This window comes from Sapajus apella, unplaced genomic scaffold (assembly GCF_009761245.1).
Source record: "Sapajus apella isolate SASKATOON/1434 unplaced genomic scaffold, GSC_monkey_1.0 scaffold167, whole genome shotgun sequence".
Classification (NCBI taxonomy): Eukaryota; Metazoa; Chordata; class Mammalia; order Primates; family Cebidae; genus Sapajus; species Sapajus apella.
Window position 1 is genome coordinate 2378703 of NW_022437107.1, and position 6061 is coordinate 2384763.

Here is a 6061-nt window from a genome sequence, read left to right on the forward strand (position 1 = left end):
TCTCCATGATATTGGACTGGGCAAATATTTCTTGCATAATGTTTTCTAAGCAAAGACAACCAAAGCAAAAATGGGCAAATTAGGTCACATCAGGTTAAAAAGCTGCACAGCAAAGAAAACAGTGAACAAAGTGAAGTGACAACCCACAGAATGGGGGAAGGTATTTGAAAACTGACAAGGGATTAATTACCAGGATGCTAAGGAGCTCAAGTAACTCCATAGGAAAAAAATATAACAATCGAATTTTTTAAATGGGCAAATTTTCTGAATAGACATTTATGAAAAGAGGACACATTAGGCAGGCTTGGTGGCATGTGCCTGTAATTTCAGCTGTTTAGGAAGCTTAGGTGCAAAAATTACCTGAGCCTGGGAGGTCAAGGCTGCAGTGAGCTGTGATTCTGCCACTGCACTCCAACTTGATTGACAAAGTGAGACCTGTTTGAAAACTCCTTAAGAAAGGCATACCAATGGGAAACAGGCATATGAAAAGATACTCAACATCAATATCGTTGATGTTCAGAGAAATGCAAATCAAAAGTACAATGAGAGATCATCTGACCGTACTTAAAATGGCTCTTATTGTAAAAACAGGTAATAACAAGTGCTGGCGAGGATGTAGAGTGAAGGTAACCCTTGTACACCGTCAGTGGGAATGTAATTTAAATACAGCCACTACGGAGAACAGTTCGCAGGTCCTCAGAACTAAAAATAGAGCCACCATATGGTCCAGGAATCTCACTGCTGGGTATAAATCGAAAAGAAAGGAAATCAGTATATCAGAGAGATACCTGCCTCTCATGTATGTTGCAGCACTATTCACAACAGCCAAGATTTGGAAGCATTCTGAGTATTCATCAACAGATGAGTGGCTAAAGAAAATGGTTCATATACACAATGGAGCACTATTCAAGCATAAAAGAGAATGAGATCCTGTTATTTGCAACAACATGGATGGAAATGTTAAGTGAAATAAGCCAGACACAAAAAGACAAAATTCACCCATTCTCACTTATTTGTGGGAACTAAAAATTAAAACAATTTAACTCATGAAGATATAGAGTAGGAGAATTGTTTGCAGCTGCTGGCAAAAGTAGTATGGAGGATGAGAGGAGTAAGGGGTGATGGTTAATAGGTGCACACATTTGGTTAGAAAGAATAAATAACGCCCTGTGCCCCTTCCCAGCCTCCCGGCCCAATTGCCAGCTCTCCTTCCTCGCACCGCCACCATGCTCTCCGTCTGCGTCCTGCTTGCGTCCATCACGGACCTGCAGCAGCTGCAGCTCTCGCCGCTGAAGGGTCTCAGCCTGGTAGACAAGGAGAACACGCCCCCAGTGCTGAATGGGACCCGCGTCCTGGCCAGCAAGACCGCGAGGAGGATATTCCAGGAACCCGCTAAGCCAAAAACTAGAGCAGCCGCCCCTGGCGTGGAGGATGAGCCGCTGCTAAGAGAAAACCCTCGCCGCTTTGTCATTTTCCCCATCGAGTACCACAACATCTGGCAGATGCATAAGAAGGCGGAGGCCTCCTTCTGGACCGCTGAGGAGGTAGACCTGTCCAAGGACATTCGGCACTGGGAATCCCTGAAGCCTGAGGAGAGATACTTTATATCTCACGTTCTGGCTTTCCTTGCAGCAAGTGATGGCATAGTAAATGAAAACTTGGTGGAGCGATTTAGCCAAGAACTTCAGATTACAGAAGGCTGCTGTTTCTATGGCTTCCAAATTGCCATGGAAAACATACATTCTGAAATGTATGGTCTCCTTATTGACACTTACATAAAAGATCCCAATGAAAGGGAATTTCTCTTCAATGCCATTGAAATGATGCCTTGTGACAACAAAAAGGCAGATTGGGCCTTGCGCTGGATTGGGGACAAAGAGGCTACCTATGGTGAACGCGTTGTAGCCTTTGCTGCAGTGGAAGGCATCTTCTTTTCTGGTTCTTTTGCATCCATATTCTGGCTCAAGAAATGAGGACTGATGCCTGGCCTCACATTTTCTCATGAACTTATTAGCAGAGATGAGGGTTTACACTCACATTTTGCTTGCCTGATGTTCAAACACCTAGTACACAAACCATCAGAGAGAGTAGGAGAAATAACTATCAATGCTGTTCGGATAGAACAAGAGTTTCTTACTGAGGCCTTGCCTGTGGAGCTCATTGGGATGAATTGCACTCTAATGAAGCAATACATTGAGTTTGTGGCAGACAGACATGCTGGAACTGGGTTTTAGCAAGGTTTTCAGAGTAGAGAATCCATTTGACTTTATGGAGAATATTTCACTGGAAGGAAAGACTAACTTCTTTGAGAAGAGAGTAGGCGAGTATCAGAGGATGGGAGTGATGTCAAGTCCAACAGAGAATTCTTTTACCTTGGGTGCTGATTTCTAAATGAACTGAAGATGTGCCTTTATTTTGCTGATTTTTTTTTCCATCTCATGAAAAAATCAGCCGAAGTGTTACCAACTAGCTACACCATGCATTGTCCATGATGTTCATTAACATCATCTTTAAAACTGTAGCTACCTCACAGCCAGTCCTGTTTATTTATAATGCTGGTGCTATCACCTTTTGCTAGCAGGCTGGCTGGCTGTGACTTACCATAGTCTTCTTGGCTTTAAAATGAGGGGTGAGCTTCTAGTGAGCTTGACACAGCAGGATTAAACATTTCATTTAACCAGCACAGGCAGTGGAAAGATGCAGTCTCACTGCTTCAATGCAGATTTTAATGTTTACTTAAGTATAAAACTGGCACTTTACAAATAAACATTGTTTGTACTCAAAAGATGATAATAGCTTGATTTATTTGGTTTCTACACCAAACACAAAGCATTCTCCTGACCACTAACAGGAGCCAATTCACAATTCACTAAGGGACTAAAGTAAGTTAAACTTGTATAGACTCAGCATGTAATTCTAACTTTTATTTTAATGAATTAAAATACTCATTAACCAACTTTAAAGTCAATACTGTGTATAGCTAGATATTAGTCTGTTAGTGCCAGATACAAGATGGGTTGTGTGTTTCCCCTGTGGCTTGGATAGTGTTCTGGGATTCTCTGCCCCATCTGAGTAGAGTGTTGTGGGATCAAGGAATCTCTCAGGGCAAGGAGCTTCTTAAGTTAAATCCCTAGAAATTTAGGCATGATCTGGGCCTTCATATGGGTGAGAAGCCGTTTCATTTTATTTGTCACTGTAGTTTCCCCAACTTCTAGTTGATAAGATTCTTGAAGAGTTTTCATATGTGGGAGCTGTGGTAGTATTGTAAAATTTCAAATCATCCTTAAACAAAATGACCCACCTAAGATCTTGCTCCTGTTAAGCGGCAAAATTGTTGTTTATTCTAGTTTTGTTTGTATGTAAGTAGGTTGTGTGAGTTAATTCATTTATATTTACTATGTTTTTTAAATTAGAAACTTTTAAATTATACATGTCCTTTTTTAGATTTTGCTGTAGTTCATACTTTGAAATAATTGCCCAGTGTCTTATTTTAGCATTGCCTAAATCTGACCATCATCAAGGGGAATCTTAAGCTTCAGTAGGAAACCATGAGTTATAAATACAGTTTCCATTCAAATATTCATTTCGTAAGAAAACTAATATTCTTAATAGGGCTACTTTGAATTAATCTGTCTTTATGTTTGAGAGAAAAGAAAACCTGTGTTTATATTTAGGAGAAGCCATGAGTTATTAATACAGTTTCCATTCAAATATTAATTTCAGAAGGAAACAAACAAATATTTTTAATAGGGCCACTTTGAATTAATCCGCCTTTATGTTTGAGAGAAAAAAGCTGAGACATTGCTTGAAAGATGATGCAAGATAAATGTTGACCTTTTGCCCCCATTTGTTAATTGTATTCACTATTTGAACATTGTTGTGTTCTGTTGTTAGGTTTCATCATTTATTGTATAGTTAATTTTTAAATCTCTGTATACCTTTCCCTAGCTTTTAAGTTATTGTTACCTAAAGTTAATGAATCCAGATTATATGGTCCTTATACTTATATAACATTAAAATAAAGAAAGGCTTTGCCTTGCATTGTGGGATACAGGCAGAAGTTAGAATCAGGTTTTAGGATTCTGTCTCATTAGCTGAATAATGTGAGGATTAACTTCTGCCATGCCAACTCATACTGTTTCCCAATCGGTTGAAAGGGAAACAAGTGTTTCAGTCTCAAAATTGAATACTACACAAGTGTTAAGTGATTAAAATAAAAGTGTTCTTATGTTAAAGAAAAAAAGAAAGAATAAATAACATCTAGTATTTGGTAGCACAACAGGGTGACAACAGTCAAGAATTATTTAATTGTACATTTTACAGTAACTAAAAAAGTGTAATTGAATTATTTATTTAAAAAAAAACAAAATAAAAGGATACATGCTTGAGGTGCGATGGATTTTCCATTTACCCTGCTGTGATTATGCCACATTATAGGCCTGTATCAAATAATTTTATATACCCCATAAATACGTACACCTACAATGTACACTCCAAAATTTTTAAAGACTTTCATTCAGAATTAACACAGTGTATATTTACAATTGAAATGAGGCTTCTTGTAACCAAGAAGAGACTAGTGATGGTTGGTTGCTGTTCAAATGGCTGCTAAGTTACCACTTTGCCAGTAGTATAAACTGAGTTGTCATGGTGATGTTGCTAGTAGCCATTTTAGTAAAGGATTTAACAGAAAATGAATGTCATTTGAAAGTTGCAGAAGCTAAAGTTCTCTTAATCACTACTGTCATCAATCTGTAAACTGGTTTCTTACCTTTTTTTTTTTTTTTTTTTTTTGTTGAGACAGAGTTTTGCTCTTGTTACCTAGGCAACAATGTGCAATGGCATGATCTTGGCTCACTGCAACCTCCGCCTTCTGGGTTCAAGCAGTTCTCCTGCCTCAGCCTCCTGAGTAGCTGGGATTACAGGCATGTGCCACCACACCAGGCTAGTTTTCTATTTTTAGTAGAGATAGGGTGTTGCATAATATTCAGGAGACTGGAGAGACCAATGGGTGAAAGAGGAGGATTTTATTAAGGTAGCCACCAGCTCAGCGGATTGAATCCCAAGGCTGAGAGCCTAACAAAGACAGTGCTTGATTTGTTATACAGCCAGGATAACATAGCAGATTACAGGTTTACAGAAGCCAGAGGAAAGAACAGTTAACTTGTGACATGTCTTGTGATATACTTTACGTTTGAAAATCACATTCTGAGAAACACATTGCACATTCTTTGGGTGTTATATTACCCTGTGACCTTGCAGCTGGTCTGCAAGAAAAATGGGAGTCTTGAGATGCCCGGGAACTTTGCTGAGAAAGTGGGGAGAGTAGTTAAGGTAGATTTTATAGGGAGTTAGTTAATTTCAAGCAGAGCTGGGGGTTAGGTTTTATATTGAACACAACAGAGTAAAGTTTATTATGTAGCAATTACAGACCACTATTGTTATTATTTAATTTCCCTCTTCAGGGGTTTCTCCATGTTGTTTCTCCATGGGTCACGCTGATCTCGAACTCCCAACTTCAGATGACCCACCCATCTTAGCCTCCCAAAGTGCTGGGATTAAAGGCATGAGCCACTGTGCCCAGCTTGTAAACTGGTTTCTTGAAGGGAGCAAAATTTGTAATAATGAACACTCAGCTTCACTATAGTGGCAGTTAGATTGACCTCAAGACCTGCAGCTAATCTGGTGGGGCTCTAGCTCTAGTTCCAAGGTCAGAGAATACACAGGGAAATGTGCAGGTGTCCACAGATATGAGCTCCAGAGGCAGTGATGACAGAGGCCAGCCCCAAGATGACCAGTTTTACATAGTGCCGTTTGTGAACGCAGAAGTATCAGGAGCTATGCTCTGAAGAGGAGCTATGCTCACAATCTTTGGAGATTGAAAAACATTACAACAAAGTGTTCAATGGACAAATATCTTGTCCCTCTGCTGTTGATTATTTATGATGGTCTCTTTTTGACTGTAAATTGAACCTTTTAAAAATTAGTGTCTATCAGATTTTTCTTCAAACTTTCCAACATCTGTTAGTCTTGTTAGGATGTATTTGTCTTCAGAAGCATC

General features: G+C 39.3%; 1 pseudogene across 1 annotated transcript; it reads left to right on the plus strand.

The window, feature by feature from the left end:
- The first annotated feature begins 987 nt into the window (after window positions 1–987).
- On the plus strand, window positions 988–4067 carry LOC116542373 (annotated as a pseudogene). Its single transcript, XR_004265196.1, has one exon. The product of XR_004265196.1 is annotated as a ribonucleoside-diphosphate reductase subunit M2 pseudogene (transcript).
- The last annotated feature ends 1994 nt before the right edge of the window (window positions 4068–6061 follow it).